The following is a 24,858-nucleotide window of genomic DNA, read 5'->3' on the forward strand; positions in this document are numbered from 1 at the left end:
GAGGGCCTCGGTCACGTCTGTTTGCAGAGAGCACAGCATTCTGACTCCAGGAACTCATTCACGCTTTGTAACTCTGCTGTAACATCTCCTCCTCGCCACAGTCGATCCCTCCCTCCTCTCTTTCCTCTGAGCATTAGAGTGAAATAAAAAGACAGTACGGTGGCTGAGACCCCGAGCTCGGAAGTCAGACTGTCTAGATTTGAATCAAGATTTCACCACTCACTGTGTGACCTTGGACCATTACATAACCTCTCTGTGCCTCAGTTTCCTTAACTATTAATTGCAGGACGATGAGAGTACACGCCTCTCAGGATCAATGTGAGATTTTTCCACATACAGCTCTCAGAGCAGACCTTGGCACATTTCACCTGCTATTCCTTTTGTTTGTTAGTATTCCCTGGGGTGTGTGGCTGGGGGTCGTGGGGCTCAGGAATGACACTGAATGTTCACTTCCAGTAGACCATGTCTTCCCTATGTGTTCAAGGCCTGGGATGAATGGATGAATGAATGGATGGATGGATGAATGGATGAATGAATGAATGAATGAATATCAGTGAGCATGGGAGTGTGGGGGATGAAAAGAGCCCAAGGTTCCACAGTACTTACCTTCTAGTTGGGCAGCAAGGACAGCCATCACAGGGAGAATGTTCCATGGGCCAGTCTGGAAGCAGGAACTTAGAGGTAGATCTCAGGTGGCCACCAGCACCAGAAGTTCTGGAAAGGAGTGATGAGTTGTCTGAGGTTAGGGAGAGTCTAGATACCCCCAAACATCCCTGCCCTGTAGGGACCACTTATGGGGCAAGGGAGCGCAAGGCCACGACTCACCTGGATTTTCCCTCAGCTGACCCTCCCAAGCTTTGACTCATGGTTAAGATTTCCTAGGTGACTTTGGTTCCTGAGTATTAACCAAAGGATCTTTTAGTGTTAGCTGCTAGGGATTTGAAAAAGTCATAAAGCCATGATTTTTTTTTTTTTTTCCTTAGAACTAGAGGGGGTTGAGGAAAGAACATTTTTACCAGCGATTTGATAGCGGGGAAGCTAACACTCAGAGAGTCGAAATGGTTTTCCTAAGTCAGCTGAGCTTATCTCCCAAATGTGTCCCTTTATTTCTTGTCACTGAATCCCTGTCCTCACCACTGGTAGAGAGGAACAGAAATCACTTTTCCAGTTTTAGGGAACTGAACGTAAGAGCTGAGACCCAGATTGCCGAGAGGCTTACCCCAAGCCACCCTGCAAGTCAGCAACCGAATCGGCCAAACCAGGGGTTCTGACCCAAAGGTGAGCTGCTCTGCTCCCTGCCCGCCCCGACTCCCTGCTATCCGGAACACTCTGATCCAAGGCAACTGGGGCCTCCTGGAGCTGAGTGCGGTGCCGGCAAAGATGTTCCTGCTCTGGGTGGAGGGGAGCCACCCCCCCCCCCCCCACACACACACACCCATGGAGCACCTGCAGGGAAGCCGGCTTTCCGAACCACCCTTTGTCAGCTGCTCCTCTAAGCAGAACACACGGCGCGCAGCCTGAGAAGGAGCCTTGAGCGCCAGGGAGGCTCCAAGTCGGTATCAAGAGGATTTTCATAAACACAACTGTCTGTGTCTGGGCAGCCATGTGGAAAGTTGCAATATAACCCACTGATGTCATGTGGCAGGGGAAACAAGATTTCCAGAGGCAGCCGCGCTGCTCTCTCCAACCTCCGAGTGGGGCAGAGTCCCAGACAGGCTTTGCGAAGAAAGGGAAGGGAAAAAAAAAAAAAAAAGAAAAGAAACACAACCTGCAACAAATTGCAAAACAAAACCCTGGGTCTGAGGTCTGCGAAGAAGCGCGGCAGGAAAGGGAGCTGGGGACGATCTGGAGTTGGTGGGGGAGCACACTGGGCTGGGGGATCACCCTGCAGGCTCCGTTCTGTGGGCTTTCTGAGGACGAGGGCAGCCTCCCAGGGGAGCTGGGGTGCGCCGACCTCTCCCTGCCGCCCGGCACCTCGGATCCCTGGACCTCAGAATCACCTGTGGTTTCTCTCCCCCCGGGGGGATTACACCTCACCAGAGCCTCACTCTCCTGGTCTTTGAAATCTCCGGATTTCAGATTCCTGCAACCCATTCCACTACCAGTTCTGCGTTCACGTCTAAGGTTTAACCCAGGCTTGGGCTGCTGTGGTTTCAAAGTTTCAACACGGTTCTGGTTCTGCACTGGGGCGGGGGCCCCCTAGAAGAGGGGAGCAGTGGGGAGATGGGGTGTCTTTTCCTTCTTGGTTGGTGTCTCATAGCATTACCTCACTTCTCTGCTGTCTCCAGCGGCCGGCACACCTTGGCCGGGGTCACTTCACTTGCCTGCACTGTATGCACTTTTCTCATTTCTACAATGAGGTGCAGGGGTCCTTTTAGGTCAAAAAGTCTATAAGCGTCCGACTTCGGCTCGGGTCGTGATCTCGCATTTCATGAGTCCGGGCCCCGTGTCAGGCTCTGTGCTCTGTGCTGACAGCTCAGAGTCTGGAGCCTGCTTCGGATTCTGGGTCTCCCTCTTTCTCTGTCCCTCCCCTGCTCGTGTTCTCTCTCTCAAAAATAAATAAACAGGGGCGCCTGGGTGGCTCAGTCAGTTAAGCGGCCGACTTCGGCTCAGGTCACGATCTCGCGGTCTGTGAGTTCAAGCCCCACGTCAGGCTCTGTGCTGACAGCTCAGAGCCTGGAGCCTGTTTCAGATTCTGTGTCTCCCTCTCTCCGACCCTCCCCTGTTCATGCTCTGTCTCTCTCTGTCTCAAAAATAAATAAAAAACGTTAAAAAAAATTTAAATAAATAAATAAATAAATATTAAAAAAATTTTAATCATTTTATGACTACACATAAGGAGGAGCAGAGTGGTGCAGATTACACAAAGGATATTTTCTGCTTTTATTAATACTTCTGGGGATCTTCTTCAAATTATAAATCATTCTAATGGCAGAAAACTTGAAAACCAAGAATAAGCATTTAACAAATAAATAGACAAACACCTGTTTCTCAAATACAACCCAGATATCATTTCTATTAACCTTTGGAATGTCATTTGGAATGTCATTTTAGTCTTCGGATTTGCATATCCATATATTCTTTAAGTAAAAATATACTAGAATCATGTTCTGCAGTCTATCCTTTCATCATTTTGGGATGCACTGTACACATTTTCTCTTACACGGATATTCTTCTGCAATTTTTTTTCTTAAGTTTGTTCTTTTTTCTCGTGATTTTTAATATTCAGGAAAACTGCAGATGAAGAATTACAAATGGCCAACAAACATACAAAAAAACACTTTGCCTCAAGAATAATCAAAGAAGAGGAATGAGATGTTATTTTTATATATCCGATCAGCATAGTTTTTTTTTTTTTTTTTCTTTTTTTAAGCTGACACAATCTACTTTGTTACCTGGATGAAGAGACGGACAATCTTTTACATGGCTGGGAGACGGACAATCTTTTACATGGCTGGAAAACCTGGAAAGAGTTTTTTTGTATCGAGATGTAAAAATGTGTATGATTGTTCACTGACTAATTCTATTTCTGGTAGTTTACTCTGTGGGAGTAACCACCTAAGTATTAAAAGATAGCAGTACAAGGATGTTTGCTGAAGCACTGTTTCTAAGAGCAAAATTGTAGCAACAACCTAAATGTCCATCAACAGGGGAATGAGCAGGATGAAATCGACAAATGGAAAGATAGTATGCAGTCCTGAAAAATGATGATGTAGCTCTATATGTACTGACTTGGAAAGAGGTCTTGGGTATTTTCTGGAGTGAAAAAGAATCCAGCATTCGAAGCCTTAGCCCATTTATATAAATTTATATGCACAAATCTGTATGTGTGCCTTAGATAAAGAAACGCCAGAGGCTCTGTTGGTTTCAGATAGGAGGGAGGGCTTAAAGGTGGCAGTCTGGTCTGGGGGTGGGGTGGGGCAAGGACTGAGGATTCACTTTGAAACTGCATTTGCCAACCAGCCTCCAAGTTGTGTGTGTGTGTGTGTGTGTGTGTGTGTGTGTGTGTGTGTGTGTGTGTTTCTTAGAATGTATGTTCTTTTGGGGTGCAGGGAGGGACACTGATGGAGGTTATGAACACCTCCACCTGCCGCCAGGCATTGACCAAAATATTAGCAGTGATTATCTCTTGGAGGCGTGATTCGGCATGTGTTCATTTCTTTGAATTTTTAGTATTATTTGAACATTTTGCACAAAGAATTTTGCAATATTTGCTGTCAGGGAATGCTCACAAGTGCTGTTTTCTTTCTTTCTTTTATAATATCCTGAGAGCCTGGATTTCTGTGTCTTGCCTGTCAACATCTGCAATATTAACTTTTCTCACCATGCTGTTGCCCTTCCTTGAGAACCCCAGCTGTCTCTTGCCAGCTTTGGGGTGTCTCTGTAGATGCAAGCCCGTGGACAAGCGCCATGCTCAGACCCTACCTGCATCAAACTCCCCAAGTCTGCCTCTCCCCCACCTGTGGAACGATGGTGCTCACATTCTTCTGACCGGGCTGAGCAGGGACACTGCCAAATTTTTATCTTTGCCCCTCACCTTCCTCTGCCTTCCTTTTCTAAGACTTGTCTCTTAGGTTCTGATTTGACCACAGGGCTCTCACCAGACGTGGAAATCCCTGCCATCGCCTCCACGCCTACCCTCGGCTCCGTTTATCCTAATACCCTACTTGGCATCTGACCTTGTTCTGTCTTGCGTCTTGGACTTTGCTGCTTCCTGGAAGTTTCCAGTCATCCCTACCATGCTAGGTGTGACAATGCTCTATTCCACTTGATTCAACAGTTCAAAAAACCTACTGTGTGCTCCTTACATGCTCAAGCCCTGGACAGGTTCTTGCGGACATAGAAACCATGAGTAGAGGTCTCTACACTTGAGAGAGCCATAGGGACTCTGATGGTAGCTGACCCTGAAGGTCTATGACTGCCAGGTGCTGTTCTAGACGCTTTGCACGTATCTCCTTTAACCCTCGCTATAATCCTGTGAAGTAAGTATGATGAATGTGTCCGTTTTAAAGAGGAGGAAACTGAGGCATAGAGAATAGCTTCCCCAAGGTCACAGAGAATTGAGTGGCAATCTGGCTCCTAAACACCATGTGCTATGAAAGAAAAGAGGCCACCTGTGAAGTGTTGTAATAGATATTTATAGAAAGACTACGGGAGTTTGGCAAAAGTGAGTCATGAATTCTTTTGGCTCTCAGACTCTTGACCTGTGTGAGAACCCAGGTAGGTAACCAGCTTTCTCTCTGCTGCTTACTCACCCAACCTTCTGCTTTTATCTCTGCAGATCAAACGTCAAACATCGTCTTAACTTAGACTCAGCATCTGCTGTGAGTGACTGACATTTGCTGGGCTGGCCTCCGGCCCCAGGTCCACCTGGCTGGGTTGGCAGGCCCAGATCGTGTCCCACACCATCTCACATCCAGCAGCCCAACTGCCCCAGAGCTTTCCTGCTTGGGTCTGGGCTTCTTCCCAACATTCCATGAGCCCTCCCACTGGGGAAAAACTGATGGAAACTGCTCCGTGACCCCTTTGCTTCCAGTAGGCCATGTTTTCTGCAAGAAAGATGTTCCAGAAGAGCTTTGTCCAAACTGAATGTTTGTAGATTGAATCCCATTTAGAATACATTAGAATAATTAGCTAATGACACAACAGCATCAACTTGCATTGAGTGCTCACTATATGCCAGGCACTTTGCTCATAATATCCCTTGAATTCAGGGGACACATCTGTAAGGTGGGTACCTCTTTCCTTATCCTGACATAACCAAGGAAGAAACCAAGCCCAGAGATGTTAGGTGATTTGACCTAGATCACACAGCTAATAAGTGCCAGAGCTGACTCCTGGCCTGGTAAACCATCACTCTCCTGTGTCTGGTCCAAGGAGCATTCAGTGAATTCTTAGGCAATCGGTCTCTTAGGGAAATCTATGAGCCCTGCTGGACAGTTCTACAGCAGGGACAGAAGTTTCTCCCCACCATCCCCCAGAAGGGGGAGCTCTGGAGCTGCCCCAGCTCCAGCCCAGCATGCCTGTGAGCACACACATGCACACGCACTCGCGTGCCTTCCTGAGGCCAGCCCATGACGGTCTCCTCTGACCAGGCAGCTGACTGGGTACACAGGACTGAGCCACTAGGAGCCAGGGCAATCAAGAGCAAGAAAGCTGAATAAAAGCAGCTAATACTCTATCTATGATATGCAGCTTCGGTTGTAATAAACACTGCAGCTGAATATTCCCGCAGGGACTTCCTAATGGAAGAGATGGATACACTCCAGAGCGACCCCAGGGGTTTTACACGCAGCTCTGACTAAACTCCCTATAAAATCAATCCCGCCTTTTCACCAGTTGTGACAGGGTGTTCTAATATTAATCCACTCTCCTTGTCACTCAGCTCCCCCAACAAAGGCTTTAATGATCTTTAACCAGGCATGATAAACACGACACACTCAAGCAGAGAATGCCCGGACCCAGGGAGCCCCCGCACCTCACGACGACAACACGCTTAGAGGTTAAGGGAGACACAGGTGACCCCCTTAGTCCCCCTGACAACCTCCTGTCTCCCCACAGGATGGTCTGCAGAGGAAGGCAGCTCCATGAGGGCAGAGGCAGTCAACTTGTTCAGGCCGGCTGGGGGGCAGGAGGGGTGCAGGCCCTGGGCATGGGGTGAGGGTCTCAGCAGCCAGGGGAAGGAACAGAGAGGCCTAGAGTTTGGCCTCTGTGCTGGCCCTCCCAGCACCCCCAAACCCAGCCTGCCCAGACTTTGCACACACCTGCTCTTTACCCACCCCTCTCTTGCTCCCTCCATGCCTGGACCCTTCCCTGGACCCTCCATGCCCCTAGAGGCCCCGGACAGGGGTGGACCAGAAGAGTGGAGGTTCATAAAGGCAGTTGGAGGGGGAGATGGGCAGTCAGGTGGCGGCAGGGCCAGAGGTCTGGGCCCTGGTGTGAGGAGATACACAGGTGGATGAGGAGTGTCTACACCACTAAAACCTTAGTCCTTCTATTTCTAATCCACCCCTCAGTCTTCAAGGCTGCAAAGCGTTTATGGGAGCTGAGTAGGCGCCCTGCGCTGGCTCTGGGGAAGTGCAGAAGCCTCCTCTCTCATGCGCAAACCTGTTCAGGAAGCAGCAGGGTAAAGTGCCTGGCGGCCTTGGCCCCAACCTCCCAGCAAACTCCCTCTGGCGACAGCGAGTCAGAGCCTGGAGTTTGGCCTCTCACTTCAGAAAACAACCCAAACTGGCCTGAGATGTTTAATTTAACCAACTGGCTGCTCCAGCCCACTCAGGGGCAGCTCAGCAGGGCCCAGGGGCCTCCGTGGTGGTGTCCAGCTTCCCCGTGGCCCTGAGGGTCTCAGAGAGCCGTGTGAAGCTTGGAGAGCAGCACCGTGCCTTCCCTGTTGTAACAGAACTTGGTTTAATGTTTTCATTTTAACAGAAAACAGCCTTAAGGAAAATAACAATGTAAAAAAGTAGGGAAGCCATGACCTGCATCCGCCACTGGTAACATTTGAATGTACTGCCTTCTAAAACTTTTCTCCTTAAAGGTGTTGAATTCGGGCGTGGCCTTGGCCTTGCACCAGAGACCTGCACACGCTCTTTTGCCGACAAGAGGCTCCCTGCGCAGGGGAGGGAGGGATTCTGGAGCATGATTTATTGGGCGATCAGGGCTCCTTCCTAAGTCTTGTGCCTTCATTTTCTCAATTATAAAAAGGAGATAGTAATATAGGGCACCTTAGCGGCTCAGTGGGTTAAGCGACCAACTTCTACTCAGGTTATGATCTCATGGTTCATGAGTTTGAGCCCTGCTTCGGCTTCTGTGTCAAAGGCTCTGTGTCTGAGCCTCTGACAGCTCAGATCCTGGAGCCTGCTTCAGATTCTGCGTCTCCCTTTCTCCCTGCCCCTCCACAGCTCGCTCTCTGCCTCTCAAAAATAAATAAATGTTAAAAAAAATTAAAATTAAAAAAAAAGGAGATAGTAATAAAACTGACCTACAGGGTGGTGACAGGGACGAAATGTTTCTATATATGCAAAGAACTTAGAAAAGTGCCCGGTGTGTAATAAAATGAAATAAATGTGGTAGTGGTATCACTGATAGCATTATTATTATTATTATTATTATTATTATTATTAATTACTTTTAGCATGATCTTGCCTTCAAGGAAAGGGGAGTAGGGATACACAGTCCCCTCCTCCCAGTAGCCTGCCACCGAGGATGTCTAAGCACCCAGCTATGTAACAAGTGGGCAGGACAGTGCCCAAGAGAGAGGACAGAAAGCCAAATACTGCCGATCCAGGGCTCTGTGGTTGCTGGGGTGAAAAGGGAAGGCACATAGCTACCACCTGTCGTGTGGGTTCAAGTTGCCCAGGTAGCTCTGTGCTGGTACCTATGGCAGGCAGCTACTCCCTCTCCCCCCTGCCCCTGTGGGGGCCATTGATCCAACCCCTCACTCTTTGCCCCCGCCTCCAAGAGAGTGAACACCTCAATCACGCATCCTGGTTGGTGCACCCAGGTGTCTCTTTGCCTGCCCTCATCTAGCCCTTGAAACTTTCTGACTTAGACCATCCACATCCAAGAACATTCCTGGAAAGAACCCTGGAGATCCTAGAATGGCTCATGACAATAACACCTCATATGTATTCGGCGCTTACTATGTCCTTTGCTAAAAGCTTTCCATATATTACCTCATTTAAGCCTTACGGCGAGACTGTGAGCTAAGAACTATCATTGTCTCCACTTTACAGATGAAGCCGTGGCTCAGAGAGATTGAGTTGTCTGCCTGAAGATTGATGTCCTGCTCCATCTGTCAGCAGGGTGACTTGAATTTAACCATGGAGAGACAGCCCTTTGTTCTGGGGAGAAACCACCATGGACCTGTTCGTTTTCTACAGCTACTCTTCCAAAGGGACTCCGGTGCCATTATTAACCTGAATGCTGACGAGTCAAGTGTTTATTTTGATCGTGAAAGCTGGATGTATCTCTTATCTGTGACACAAAAATACAAGGCAAATGAATAGGAGAAACTGAGACCCAGAAAGGGTAAGTCTTTTTTCCATGGGCACATGGCTAGGAAGTCACAGAGCTAAAACCAGAATCCAAGACTCCCCAGTCTTGAGTTCTCTCTAACAGATGCTGCTTCTCATCTGTCCCCTTCCAGAGGGCCCTTGGCTGAGGCCAGAGACCAAGGCCCACATCTCTGGTACACCCTGCATATCACCCAGGGCAGGTCTGTGCACAAAGGAGGTGCTCACTCCATCCCTGCCAACAAGCTGACGTTAACTTCCTGCAGGTGAGTTAACACCACACATTGACACGCGCTTCCGACCTTTGCCCGATAACCGGCTCTGGTTCATTCATCCACGAATGGAAATGAGCTCACAGAAGAGGCTACTTAACATTACTGGCCCGAGCCCAGCCTAATTCTCCCGCAGCCAGCCACGACTGCCCGGGTCCGTGCCCCCCACTATCTACTCCACCAAGTCCACCACTCTTCACCCCTCTTCCCCTAAGAACACACCACAGGGGCGCCTGGGTGGCTCAGTCTGTTAAGCGTCAGGCTTCGGCTCAGGTCACGATCTCATGGTTCGTGAGTTCCAGCCCTGCATTGGGCTCTGTGCCGACAGCTCAGAGCCTGGAGCCTGCTTCGGATTCTGCCTCCCTCTATCTCTCTCTGCTCCTCCCCCGCTCGCACTTTGTCTCTCTCTCAAAAAAAAAATTAATAAACATTAAAAAAAAAATTAGAAAGGTCTTTCTTAAAAAAACAAAAGACAAAAACGCACAGCACAGCCCCAGCCCAGGACAGGGTCCCTTGAGAAGCTAACACCGAATGAAAGAATCCGAGAGAGGCAGAGCTGACTGGAGTCTTTGCAGTGCTGCTGCCTGGTTTCGTTGGGGTTCTGCCTCATTTCTGTCACTCACAGGCTGGTGACTTCCTGACTTCCTGCTGCCCACGGTAGCCGTCCCTGTGACCCTCAGGCTGGAGGCAGGCAGTTTGGGCCACCTCCCCCAGCAGCGGCAAGTCCGGGTGGCGGTAACGGTGCATCTTCTTTTATTGAGTTAGTGGGTTAACGGGCACGTAAAACACACACAACTTGTCAGCCTGTTGGCTGCTGCCACCACCATAATGCTCTCCTGCCTCAGGCTCCACTGGATTGCTCCTCAGCTTGCTCTCTCCCTCCCTCTCCCTCTCCTCGTGATGCTGTTGGTTTGTTTGTTTTTCTGGGGTTTGTTGTTGTCGTTGTTCTGTTTTTGTCAAAGTCTTTCTCTTCCCAACCTGCACCTCCTCCCTCCCCGAACAGCTAAAGGGTCCCTAGAAACATTATTATTTATTTATTTTCAATCGTTTTCCTGGGCAGTCGGTTCCTGAGAAGACTGAGCCTTGAAGGCTCAGATGCCTCTGCCGAGTTAATGTTTCGTTATCTGTCCCTTCCCAGGACACTCAGGTTCAAGGACAGAGGCAGCCCAGAGAGAGTTTCAGTCCATCGAAGGATGAGGCGCATGGCTTAGAGCACTTGCCAGATGCCCGACACCAGTGTCAGCTGAGCACACAGGCTCACGCTGCCCACCAGTGCAGGCACGAGGCCAGCACCGTCCCCGGCAGGCGGTGACCGCGTGCACCTCCACCTACCCACACTTCCAAAACCCCACGCCCGCGTGCACGCACCCAGAAGTCCATATCTACACGCCCAGACCCCACCATACATTCTCAGAAAATCCACATTCCGGATGGGTAGTCCTGAGGATCTACACTTGAAAGAGCGCACGCGCACCTGCAAGGTGCATTCTCCAGTCTGCACGTACACGCCTCATACACATATACTCTTGACGGCTTCGGTCTGCACGCACATGCCCAGGTCACCACACCCTCAACCGTCCACGTGTACATTCATTTGTGTACACACCACATCATCAACAGGCCATTATTCACATATATCCCCGCAAAGATGCTCCTTCAGTACTGATACTAATCACAGGTGCCCTCAAAACTGTCTATTTCTGCAGGCACGGCGCCCAGCTATTTACATACACTACCAGGAGCTGAACCCTGTGTGCACACTTCTGATGTGCATATACCTCCAACAGACCACATCTGCACACACTCACCCCAGATACACCCAGCCTCAACCACCCACATCTGCAAGCTGCACTTCTGCGTACACATCCGCTGTTTGCCGGCCATGTCTGCATGTGCCCACCCTACATACACACTTCCTGGGTATATCCCCAAACCTCCATGTCTGCCACATCCTCACAGAAACCGCTACTCCCACCAGCCTATCTGCGAGTCAGACTTTAATGTGTATTTCAGATATATTTGTAAGCCCCTCATGTACACATACATACTTGATCCCCTTTGCTTATATCCCAGGCACATGAACTCTTAAGCCCTATCAGTATGTATGTTCCATGTAAACATCCCATAATATTCTACTGTCTGTATGTTCACATTACATGTCCCCCGATAAGACACCAATTCTGCCCTTGCTCATACTCTGACGTCTTCCCGTCTTCACGCACATCTCAAATGTGTGTGCTCACACCTCTGAATGCCCTATTCTACATGTGCGTGCATACGGGTTACATAGGCCCCAGTACATGGACGTACACACACTCAAGTCTGCCATTGCCACATGCAAAGGCAACTACGTACAGCTCCCTCTACCACCCCGTGCCTGTATCAAATGCCCACCATCAATTCAATTTAATTAAGACTGAACTAAACTCTTGGGCCTGGAGAAGAGTCTGTTTGGTGTTGGAAATAGGGAGATGAAAAAGACAGCATTGAGGAGGGCACTTGTTGGGATGAGCACTGGGTGTTACATGTAAGTGATGAATCACTAAATTCTACTCCTGAAACCATTATTACACTGCCTGTTAACTAACTTGGAATTAAAAAAAAAAAGAACAGGGACCTTACCCTCAGGGAGGTCTCTGTCTAGGAAGAGAAATAGACAAGAAAGCAGACAGTTACAACAAAAGCTGGTTAGTTCAGTCACGGAAATAGGTGTGCACACAAGCACACACCCTCAGGAGCTCCAGATTTACAGGAACATTCTACATGCATACAGATGCACAAATGGACGCATCATTCACATCCCCACTCTGTGCCCAAACCCCACAATTTTAACCATGATCAGTCACTTCAATTAGGCACAGGGGCTTAAAAAGCCACCCATCAAGCGCCTCTCTCATGCTCAAGCTGCTGTTAGGGCAAGAATGTTCTCTCATGAGCACCGTCACTGCTTGGACTGAATCTCTCTTCTTGGCTGTTCACTGAGTACCTAGTCCAGCACTGACACAGCCTTGGGTGTGGGGAGTGGTCTCTCCAACAATGGACCAACTTCATTCTCAGCCTGACCTCAGACAAGCCACAGGCTTTGAAGTTACCCTCTCCACTCTTTGCCTTCTACAGAGGCTGCTGTGGCCATGATAAGCCCAAGGGATCATTCCTGCTCACTCCTCCTTGCTTGGGCTCCAGCAGCTCTGATATGCTTATTTTTTATAATAAGCATATATATATAATATATATATATAAATATATATACATATATATATTTATATATATATATTATATATATATATAAAATATAAATATATATATATATAAAAAAAAATATATATATATATATATATATATATTTTATATATATATATATTTAATCCAATTCCATTCTGAATTCCTAGGATTTTAGTGTCTAAAGCAGAGGTCAAACAACTATGCCTCATAGACCAAATCTGGCCCACCATCTGTTTTTGTAAATAAAGTTTTAATGAGATGCAGTCACACACATTTATTTAAGTATTGTCTATGGTTGCTTTGGGGCTGTAATGACCGAGTTCAGCCTCGGTCTGAGACTGAGACTATAGCTGGTCAAACCTAAAATATTTACTATCTGACCCTTCACAGAAGGTGTTGGCCAAAGGGGCATCAAGTACGGAGGTACTAGTCCTACTCTGGCCTTCTCTGGTTAAAACAGCACATTTTAAGAGGTAAATAGAGAAACTGCAGAGTGCAGAGGGAGAAGACCAGGAAGGAATTACTTCTTTAACTCATCAGATGTCGACGGAGTGCCTCCCATCTGCCGACACTCTGCTGGGCACCAGGTTACAGCAGTGAAAAGAACATAGCTCCTGTCCTCCTAAACTAAACAAGGCTATTAGAGGACATTAAACCACAGCTCATACAAGGACTGCATAGTGAGCAATGTGATAAATACTGAGAAGACAAAAAATGGGGAGTGTTGGGGCCAGGGAAACAAACTCAGAAATACTTTGATGGGTGACCTCAAATATGTGAGGGAATGATGTGGCAAAGGGATTGGACAAGCTCTCTGGGCTTTCCCAAGTGGGGTCTGGGACCAGAACAGCACAGGAAATACAGGAAGACTCTGTCTTAGTGAGTCAAGGAGATTTTAACCCTCAGCACTGCCCTACAATGGGCCCTGCACCACAAAAGCTTGTGTACTCCATATTATTAATGAAGGAGAATCATTTGGGGGATGGGTAGAGGGGACTGGTGCTTGGGATTGGCCTACATGTCGTCTGTGCCCAAGTGTAAGGCTCACCATGGCTTCTCAAGATGTTGCATCAAGCTAAGCTTTGCCAATATTCCCTCTCCCTTCCCAGCATCCTCTGCTCCTGTTATGCAGACATAAGGGATGGCGGCCTCTCCCAACCTTGCTCTTGGGTGGGCCATGGGCAGCTCCTGTCACAGTGTGCTGTGAGGGCGTCCATCACTCCTGTGGTCGTCATGGGTTCCTACTTAAACCAGTTGAAAATAAGTTTCCATACCAACTGGCTTCTTCAAAGATCCTGAGAACCTCCTCCTCCTTCTCACAAAGGACCCCAACCTTTTTCCACTTGCTCTCTCCCCTCAAGCTCCAAACTTTTCCATCTCTCCTTTGAGTCTTCCAAGCCCCTCTCCTCTTCAGCCCCTCAGGTGGCATCCAAGGGGCCATGCCTGATCCTCTCTTGCAGAAGGTTCAAAGGAGGATGTCGAAGTTTGCCCTCATCCTTAACCCAGGATTCTTGGTGCCCACTCCTTGTTCATTCCCTCCCACCAGGGGCATACTTCCCAGATCTGGACATCAAAGACACAGATAAGAGCAAGAGGGATGAGAAGATGACAGCAAGAAAGAAGGCAGGATCAGGACAAAGAAAGGAAGCAAGCAAAATGCAAGACAAAATAAAAGGGCAAATGGGGAAAGCCTTAAGAACTCTGGTTTTAAGTGGTCTGTTAATTAAATAACAAGGGTTTGGTGGGGGAGCCCACCTTTCAAAATCCCCGCCAATGGCAAAGCTATGAAAACCCAAATAGCAAACATTTACTCAGAATTAACACGGAACAGATCCCATCAGGCAACCTTGGGGCTGTTTCTGGAGTCTTACCTTAATGTCTTGTGTGGCACTGGGGCCCAGGCGGGTACTAGACCTGGCGTAATATGCTAAACAAATCTAATGGTGTGCTTTATTTCCCCCCTCAGCAGAACCCTTAATTACGTATGTTGCAAATGCACAGAGAAAATGGATTAGCCAGAGCAGCTGTTCGATGCTGGAGCGGCACCCTCCCCGGAAGGCTTCGCAAGGAGACTGTGAGGAGGCCCTACGGGCCAGGCCGGGGAGCTGGCAGGGGTCTGGGAAGAGCAGGTGGGAGGCTACTGCAGGATCTGAATCTACAGCCACAAGGTGTCTGTTCCTTGGTGCCCCAACGGGAGAAGTGGGGCATGGGTTAGAGAGTGAGTGGTAGTGCGGGCCAGGCCAGTCCTGTGACCGCATGGGCTGAGGCTCAGCTTTTCGGCTCACTGCTAAGGCCATCGTCCTAGTCGACCCACGCAGAGCCATGCCTGAAGCCCTCACCGGTGCTAAGTGTCAGCAGGTCCTATGGCAAGGTGACTCACTACTGCCCCCTTGGAAGTTGCAGGAATCATGTCAGTTTCGCAGTCACTTATGGTCTGTGAGAGGAGTCTACTAAGGGACATAGGAGGGCCTCTTCCCTAGAAGGACAAGTCAGAAAGCTAAGAACTTGGGGCTTTAACTGGGGAAGGCAGACCAGTTAATGGAAAGCAATAGAAGGTGCAAGGTATAAGGGCAGAAACCCACTTTGAAAAGAAACATCCTCCAGATGGACAGAGTCCTGATGCAACATGAACTGGACACTGGTCAGTGACAGAAGTATCACGGAGAGACCTGTCCCCTGAACTCAGGTCCGAGGCGCTGGTGTATGTGTGTGTGCACATGAGCGAGTGTGTGCGTGAAGAGGACTCTGCCTTAGACACAAAGGTCCTCATCTGTGATGCCTTTGGTACTGCCATCCTGAGCGGGAGAACATCCAGTGGGCTGTGGTGGGATTCGTACCCAGGACCTGGGTTTGAGTCCCATCCTCCCACGTACCAGAAACTATTATAACCTTTCTGGGCCCAGCTTCTCCAACTAGCTTGGCCTATGAAAAACCGGCCTTGAACTTATCAGTAATAGTGCTTGAATCTGAATGTGTTAAGGGACCTGTGTACTTACAGGGGATCTCTCTCTCCCAGGGTTGTAGGAGGGGTATGCACTGAATCAGTGAAGGTGCTTTATGAACTAGAAAGTGCAATAACAATAACAGTAATAGTAGCATTTACTGAGCACTTACTATGTGCTAAGCACTATTCTAAACGTTTTACATGCTTTATCCCATCCAGTGCTCATAATACACCTACCTACAGGTCCTGTTTGTATCCTGATTATTCAGATGAGGACATTAAGGCAAAAAGAGATTACATCGATTCTCAAGGGTTGTACCTCTAATAAGTGGGTGGAGTCAGGATTCAAACCCTGGCATCTTAATCCTATCTGCTACACACCTGTTATCAGTTATTGTTTCATATAAGACCATCACCCTTATGTTAAAAAAAAAAAACTGGAAGGTATGATGCTAAGTGAAATAAGTAAGTCAAAGAAGGACAGATATCATATGTTTTCACTCATATGTGGATCTTGAGAAACTTAACAGAAGTCCATGGGGGAAGGGAAGGGGGAAAAAATAGTTAGAGAGGGAGGGAGGCAAACCATAAGAGCCTCTTAAATACAGAGAACAAACTGAGGGTGGATGGGGGGGGGTGGGGGAAAGGGGAAAATGGGTGATGGGCATTGAGAAGGGCGCTTGTTGGGATGAGCACTGGGTGTTGTATGTAAGCCAATTTGACAATAAATTATTATTTTTTTTTTTTTAAAAAGACCACCACCCAGTATCGGCTGGGCTTAGGACAGGGCAAGAGGAAGCAGGCCCATGCACCGCCCAGCAGCATGGGACACTGAAGGTGAAGGGAAACCTTTGGGCTCCAGTCACGTAAGCAGCAGGTGTAAGGGCACATGCTGCATTTAAAAGTCAGAACAAGGCTGTAGCGTAGGGCCAGGGCAGCAGTCTGGCCTGAGGAGGAGGAAGGGGGCATCATGCAGGGACAGTGGAGCTTTGAGAGCAACGTACTGCTAGTCCACCTGCTAATGATTCCTCCGAACGTTGGTTCCACTCCATTCCATGAGACACATCTCTACGCAGCACCTACCTTGCACCAGGTGTGGGGGACGAGATGAATGAAAAGTGTGGTCTGTGTCCTTCTGTAGCGTGTAGTCTACCAAGGAAGGCCAATACCACATGCGTCCTTGCAAGCATGAGGAGTCTAGAGGACGACGAGGCTTGGGTGTGTATTACTCAGGGCGGTGCTAACTGCTACGATGAACAGACCCCATGATGGCTCCAACTCCGAACTTCATCCTTCACTCACTCAGCAGGACAACACCAATACTCCCGGTTGGTGAGAGATGCTCTCCTCTGCTCTTCATTTCTCTTACAGACAGGATGACAGCAGCTCTGCCAGCTTCAACAGGAATCCTCCAAGGCCTCCCCGGGGGCACCATCAACGTCAGCAGAAGGGAAAAGAGCAAGGAGCGTGTGGGAAGTTTCTGTGGGCCAGGCTTGAGAGTAGCACAGATCAATCACTTTCTACTCACAGGCTGATGACCGGACCTCAATACAGGCCACACCTAACTGCAAAGGAAGAGCAGAGTCCCCACAGGCCACAGATTTGGTGAGGAGCCAGCAGATGGTCATAGCGGGCAATGGAGGACCTTGGCCCGCCATGTTCTCTCTGCTCGGAATGCCTCTCCTAGTGCCACTTCCCCTCTTTCTACACAGCCAACTCTGTGACTCCATGAACAATGGCACATACCGATTATAATGTTCTTGTTTCTTCTTGTACACATAAGCGCCTTCTATTCTCAAAAGCCCTATAAACATAATTGTCACTGATCACGTGACTTGCATTAGCGATACCGAGGGAAGGGGGGAGGCCTTTGATCACACGGGGGCCTATCTGGACAGGCAGCAAATAATAGCAAAAAGCAAGACATCAAGAGGGGACTCCAGAATTGAGTAGAGACAGGAATTCAGAACCCCAAGGAGCCAGCAGAACATAAGGTCACCTAGAGAATTCTCAAAACTACTGGGCAGAGTGACTCTCCAGAGGTGTGTGGGATGTTGACTCAGATTACTTTATTTAGAAATTAAGCAAAAGGTGAGATATGTTAATAAAATGTGGAGGACACCTAGAGAAAGGAATGAAGGACACGAGACAGTGTTTCACACATGTTCATCAGATGGAAGATTAACAGACACGACGCGTCGCTCCGTCCGGGGTGTCTGCTTCTCAGCCACCTCGTTACATAGGAATCGCTATGCCCAACTGACAGACAAGACAATCATTTCAAAGAAAGCCTCACAGCCCATGAACAGAGGAGCTGGATGCAAACTCAGGCACGGTCTTAACCGCTACACTCCACTGCCTGAGAAAGGAGAAGAGCAAGAGGACAGAATCTACTAGGAGTTTGGGAAAGAGGTGGGCAGGTGGGAGATGCAATTGTGACGAGGAAGCAAGGCTGCCAAGGGCCAGACTTTCTGGAGACAGAGCCGCGGGCCAAAGAGGGCAAGAGGGCCCCCTGGCTCCTGAGGGAGGGAGGCTGGTGATCCCAGCTAGCCAGCCTCCCCAAAGGGAAAGAGAAGAAGCCTGCTCACCCAGACGGTGGTTGCTCCTCTCTGCTGGGGCAGAAGGAAGGGAGTTCTTGGCAATGCTTGACTTGCTAAGCCTCAGGGGAGAAAAACCAGGGAGTTGGTGAGAGCAGCTCCCTAAGGTGCCTTGGGCGTGATGCAGCGCTTTCCAGCAGGGAGCGAAATCAGGAGGAAGGGAATCAAGACCAGATGGAGTTAGTGTTCCAGCAAGTGCACGTGGTTTTAGAAATGAAGGAGAAACGTGGATTGAGGCCAAATCCAGTTCGCAGGGTTCCACAAACCTGCAGTCCCTGGGGAATCATGCAGACACAGGATGTTGGGGCTGGGAGGCATTTCAGAGATCATCCTGCCCAGCTGCTCCTCTTACAATGGGGGAAACTGAGACCTGGAGAGAGTAGGTCAGCGCAAGCGTCGGGCCGTATCCCAGATCCCTGCTCCCCCTTATTGTCACCGAGACCAAGGAGGCATGTAGGCAGCAGGCCTGCTTTTCACTCCTCCCTCTGCACCAACTCTGTGGAGCACCACTAACCAGGAGGTGCTAAAGCCTTGGGGGCTGCTGAGGTGCAGGGTTTTGTGCAGATGTCTCTTCATCCACCCCCTGCCCACTTCTTCCACGGAAGGTCCCTACTCCAGGGTCTCTAAATGCTTCAGTAGCTGTGTGACCTTGGCAAGACACTTTGCCTCTCTGACTCAGTTTCTTTCCCCAGGAAAGGGTGCTATAGGGCAAGAAAATCATTGAGTCCTGTGCTTTTCCTGTGCCCACAAGAACTATGATGTCAGGATAAAGGCTGATGTTGGGAGAAGGCAACCAAGATTGTCAGAGCGGACAAGCAGACCCTCTCCTAACACTGGTGTTGGGGGAGGGGGCAAGGCAACCAAGGCCCCCAAATCATGGGTCTAAATGCTTAAAAGGTACAATGAATATAACAAACTGATAAAATACGCTTACCCTCCTACCTTGACAAATACATCTTCATGATGACAAAATTGAAAAATCTAGGTGTAAAACCACAGATTTCTTTTTATATGACTTAAAGTTGGCAACTCTTAAAGATAGATGAATTTAATCGTTATTGCACATGTTTGGGTGCTGACAATGTTTGGATGAGTAATAAAACAAAGATAAAATAATTCAAAAACAATTGTGTATTTACTCCAAAATTATTTTTCTTGCCTTTATTTAAAGAGTCCCTAATTATGTTGTCATAATCGAGACGTTTACATAATTTGTGTTCTGTTGAGATTAATGCCAACTTAGACATCTCTTGAGGTATTGTAGTTCTTAGATAGTTTTTTTCTTGTTGTTGTTGTTAATTTCAATTTGAAGAAACTTCTCTGCAGAGGCAGGATAAATTAGAAATGACAATACAATTCTTAAAGCCCCACATCTATGTATTCAGAAATAAGCAGAGAATTTTACTTATTTTCAAACACTATAATATGGCCACATATGATAAATTATCATTTCAGGGAATGATATAAAACAGTTGATTTTCATCCTGTTTCTCACGGGATAGAGTAACATAGGCGTTCTGCATGATACTTTATGCATGTTACATCTAGACTTACAGATGGACAAAAGTAAGAGAAACGGGAGTTGTTTAATACTGCAAAGTGTTTCTGATTTTTTATATACAACTATTGCAAATACTACACTAATTAATGAATACCTCCATGAATTTGAATTTGAACACAAAGAAAACAAGAAAATGGATGCTCAGCACTGTGGACAGTTCATTATGAAAGAATCTATTTCATTGTGCTATCTGAGAAGGATTTGACAAGTTAATTAATTGGCCTTCTATCTAAGCACTTCCACTGCTTAAATCCTAGTTTGCCCACCATCCACCCCAAAACACTGTCTCCCTGATGTGGGCAGCAGCACAACCCAGCACCTTCATAGCAACCTAACCCAGCCACCTTTTGTTTCAAGAACAGAGGGCAAAAGACCGGGAGAAGGACCTCCCTGGGGCATGATTCATGACAGTCCTGAGAGTGGCTGTTTAGGGTTACAGGTCCCACCAAACCAACACTGAGCAATGGAACCCGCTAACAGAGGGACCCAAGTGTTTTCTTATAAATAGATGTATTAGCGTGGGGGGCTTACAGAGTATGTGGAGCTTCTAAAGTGTAGGAGAAAGCCTCCCCTTGTCCAGAGAAGAGTGTTGCTGGAAATTTCAAGCTGGAAGGGATGAGGCTGGGAGGCTACCTGATGCCGCCTGGGGGCAAGAACCTCTAGGATCATGTCCAGCTTCCTTCTAAGAGCACACGCTAGCCTCCCGAGCCCTATCCTCTCCTGTCCTGTCACTCACCCAGCTGTCTCACCAGACCACTCAGACTTCCCTGCCATGTGCTCACACCCCCCTGTGACTTTGCTCTTGTGGTTACATCCACGTGTCTTTTCCCCTTCCCTTTGTTTAACTGGTTTATTAAATGGTTTATTAAACAGTTTCTATTCAGTGGGGCATAAATACATAAATGGAAATCCCTTCCATCACATTCTTTGGATTCTCTCATTAACAGATACCCTAACTTTCTGGTTCCTTTCCCAGATCTGGATCCTTTGGTGCTGAGGCCAGGAAGGGGGGCGGGCGTTTAGAAATGATGGCTGGGGTCATTGTGTGGAACTGGCAGCCTGACAACATGGGGAAGGCCTTGGTCTCTAACGGTTCAGTTTGGTCCCATCCCCTGCTGGTGGCTTTGCCTGTGTGCAGGTATACATGGCGGTCTTGGATTAGTGTTGGCTTTACCTATTCCTCCAGTGTTGAGCACATGTCAGGAAGGGCAGCCATGGCTACCTCAGGCCCCTGCCAGTGGTCTACCCCCCGGAGAAGGCCGTCACTTCATGTAGCGGACAGGCCCCATACCAACCACCCTCCTCCAGACACCTCGTCCTTCCACATCAGTGAGGTCTTCTGGGTTTTCTTTGGTACTCTCTGAGAGCTGGAGGGACGTAGGATGGAGGGGAGACCCCCCCTCCCTTCCCCTCCGTTCCCAGATTTACAACACTGCGGTGCCTTCTGGCCTTGGCCCAAGCCACTCTGGACTTCAACTTCTGTGCTCCGCACTCCGCACTCCGCACTCCGCACCATTCCCTGGCTCCCGCTTCAGAAAAATCAGGAAAGACGCAAGCAGAGGACACAAGTCAAACCTGTGCGAGAACCCCTCGCTGTCCCCATCTCCAGTCAAAGCCCGGAAGTGTCTACTTTGTCCTGGGAGTGATGTGTCATCTCTCCTCCTATAGGCACTCCCAACCTCCCTGAATAATTCCCTCAGAGCCACTCTCAGCTGGCTCGGGAGAGAGAATTCTAAATAGTCTCCACAAAATCAGCGGCCGGCCCCTCTCCCTTCTTCTACACACTGGGACGTTGGACACTAGAATGTGCTGTGGGGCAGGGGGTGACAGGGCCCGATCAGCTTCTTAACAAGCCCCAACTGTTGGTGTCTCTCTTTAGGACGCGGGTCTCTTACCATTTCTCTGCACCCAGCTGCTGACCCCACTGTTGGTCCAGTCCCCTCACACACTTGGCCAGTGGAAGATCCTGGTTAGGTCTCAGCCCTCTGCCGGGTCTGCCCCAGCCTCCCAAGCTGCCAGCCTCTCCTCCAGGCTCCCACCGGGGTTTGGATTCATTCTGGGTCTACTGTGGTGCGCTTAGATGTTTGCAACTGTTTTCTCTGGCATGTCTGTGAGTACCCAACGGGCAAGGAGTGGGCTTAGGCATCTTGTACCCCCAGGACACACCACTGGGCCTGGCGCCTCACAGGCACACACTGCCAGCTTGTCGAAGGAAGGAAATGAGATGGATGGACTTAATTAGGGAATAACGAATGAGTCAGTTATTGAGTAAAGGAAGGAACTCATCAGCAAGGAATGACCAAAGGAAGCAGTGAATTATCGCAAGCCTTTCCTTGGCCCCCTTCCTGTTGTCCAGCCTCCCCGGGGAGCTCCCAGCAAGCCCATCTGCAGCCGGCCCTCAGCTCATCAGATTCTAGGAGAGCGGTCTGCCCCACCCCTGGTAATGGAACTGTTAGCTCAGGAGGCAACAGTCTCACCGTGTAAAATCACTGTCTATTCTAGTCAAATTAACTAGGTAATACTCTGCATTAGTGTAAAATTCTCCATCAAACCATGAAGACTGCCGTTTAAAACATTCAAGGCCCGAGTAGGGGAGGAGAGGGCAGAGAATGCAAGAACCAGCACTTTTTCCTGGAAAGCAATGTTTGAAAGGCCTCCCAGCCTCTCCAAGCAGGGAGGAGTCCCACCTGGGATTGTTGAGAGCCCGGGCCGCACGCTGCCGGCTGCTCTAGCCTCCACTCCCTGGGCTTCTGAGTGACTCCTCTGGTCTTACTTCTTGGGGTCACCGCCCCTATACCGCGCCCTTCCTCCGAGGGCTCAGTTGGTTGATGCTGAGACTGTAGAGGGAAGGACAAGATGAAATCTCCAGCACAAACATGCCAAGTCATCTGCTGGTGCCCCCTGCTCTACAAAGAAGCCACCCTGAATCAACTGGAGAGCATGATTAATTCTCAGAACCCCAAAGGTCTAGCCACCTTATGCTCCCAGTGGTGCCTAGGGGTCCCCCTAGAGGCCCCACTATCGAATTGAAAAGTGACCGTTCCTGAACCCGGCTAGATATTAAGGGGAGCATCTTTAGCATTTACTGGGCACCTTCCACAGTCAGATGATAGGCAGTGGAGGAGAGAGCTTCTTTGGGGATCACGGACCCAGATTTGAGGTAGCCTGTGAGCCCAGGAGATGGGACTACGCTTCCTTTACCTTTCTCACACCCTCAATTGGCACCCAATTGGTGCTGGGCAAATGCTACAACAGACACTTGCGTTCGGGAATAAAAAGTGAACCAACAGAGCCAGGGATACAAGGCACTTGCACATACACCCATCAAACTGGCAGCCACTCATCCCAACCCCTCGGGGCTTGGTCCTGGAGCCCCCCGCAGGAGGGGGAGAAAAAGAGGCAGCTTCCCAGGGGACTGCTCCACGCTGAGGTAGCATACTGGCTGCTGTGCTCTGGGGAACCAGCTCCCTGCCTAAACGCACAGATGGACAGATAGGTCTTATTAAGCATACGACATTCAGGGGCCTCATCTGGAAAAGACATTGATTCTAAACGGCTGTTTGCCATCGACAAGCCACGGCACCAAGGCAGACAGCTCTGGGTTATCCGGCTTGCGTGCCCTCCCCCACCGCCCCACCCCCTGCGTGGACACACACAAGCACCCCAGAGCCCCTCTGCCCTGGCCCTGTGCCTGAGCTGATACTGCATTCCAGGCTGCGGACTCGCTTGGTAGAGCACAGGTGCCAGCACATCGCTCCCTGTCCCCTGGGGACCTCAGGCCCAGCTGTAGCAGCCAGGCAGCCTTGGGACCCTGCAGTCCTCACCAGCCCCCACCCATAGAGCCCATCAGCACAGCCCCCCATCTCTCTGTCCCCTCTCCCACCCCATCCTCCCTTCTTACTGCTTATGCCTGTGTAGGCAGGAGGCAAAGCAATGCGAATACATTAACATTTCCTTAATTCTATCTGCGCCTCCAAAACTCTGAGTCACAACTGGGTGGGTTTTCCTGCCTCGTGAACTGTCAGCCTCATTCAGAAATGCCATTTTCTACTTTGCTCCTGGATCAGCAAGAGGGCAAGGGGTGGGGCCCATGGGGTGAGAAGTGGGCACACCCAACCCGTGCTGATCCTTGCCCAATGATGATGAGGTCAGGGCACGGGCAGCTCCAGAGAGAAGCCGTACAGGATTCTACCAAGAACCCGAAGGTCAGCACCTTGCCTTTGTAGAGCAGTTTTTACGTTTTACAAAAGTGCACTTGCCTATATTATTTTGTCGTTTGTACACCCGTTGCACATAAGTGGAAACTGAGGCATGATGATCCGAAAGCCTTGGCCTGGGTATCACACAGCAAGTAATGATAGAGTCAAGACTAATAACTTACCCTCTGACTCCAAGTCCATGCATCTGCTGGGGAAGGTGCAGGCAAAGTCACATACCCCCCACCCCGGGGCTGGAGAGCTAACATTTGTTTGACCCTATAGCCGCGGTCTGGCACCAGAAACCTCAGACGTACCTTCTCGGCCAAAAGTGTTTTCAAAGAAGTGGGTCTGGCTGTCTGAGGCACGGCACACATTCTCCAGTTGTCCACATCACCCCCACCCCCTACTGTGTTGCAGTGATCCATTCACACATGCTCATTCCCTGCCTGGCTCTGGAATTTGCCCCTCACATGAGCTTTCTGCCACCTAAGGACAGTTCCACATTCACCTAGAGAAAGGGGGGAGCGCCAATGGAGTGTGACCTCCAGGATGTTAGATGGTCCCCAGCGCTCAGAAATGGCTGGCTGCTAACACGTATTAAATTCTATGTTCAAGGCAGTCTGTTGGGCACTGGGTGGATAGGAAGATGATTAAGTGTGGCCCTTTCCCTCCAGCAATGTAGTCGGTCACAGAAAACAGACACAATAATTATATCAGAAGCCAGTGGCGTGGGTACAAAGATGCCGTGGAAAGATGGCAGCCTAGGGGAGCGGGGCAAGGATGATGAAATGGGTGGATGTGCAGGGGGGGAGGCGAGAAGGCACCCAAACACAAGGACTTTCTCCTCTGATGCCTCTGAGGCATGAAGACTCCTGATGGCTTAGGACCCTGCTCCAGCCACTCAGCCACTCCCCACCTGGATGTGCCTGGGCTTCTGATGTCAGGATTCAGAGCCTCGCCTTGCCAGCGCGAGCATTTGACTACAGCGACTGTGCTCAATTGAGTGTCTGTCCTCTCTGGCTTAGCATAAGGGAAACTCAGAAAGAAGC

General features: G+C 49.3%; 1 long non-coding RNA gene across 2 annotated transcripts in view; it reads right to left on the reverse strand.

Annotated features, from left to right (window-relative positions):
- LOC122200623 overlaps window positions 1-22,471 on the reverse strand; it is a 35,573-nt gene extending 13,102 nt beyond the window's left edge. For both annotated transcript variants that reach the window (XR_006193873.1, XR_006193874.1), the window contains exons 1-2: window positions 22,298-22,471; window positions 607-714 (exon numbers count right to left, since the gene is read on the reverse strand). This is a non-coding gene — a long non-coding RNA (uncharacterized LOC122200623). The remainder of the gene's footprint in view (window positions 1-606; window positions 715-22,297) is intronic.
- Window positions 22,472-24,858: the final 2,387 nt, after the last annotated feature.

Source organism: Panthera leo, chromosome D1 (genome assembly GCF_018350215.1).
Source record: "Panthera leo isolate Ple1 chromosome D1, P.leo_Ple1_pat1.1, whole genome shotgun sequence".
In the NCBI taxonomy this organism is placed as follows: Eukaryota; Metazoa; Chordata; class Mammalia; order Carnivora; family Felidae; genus Panthera; species Panthera leo.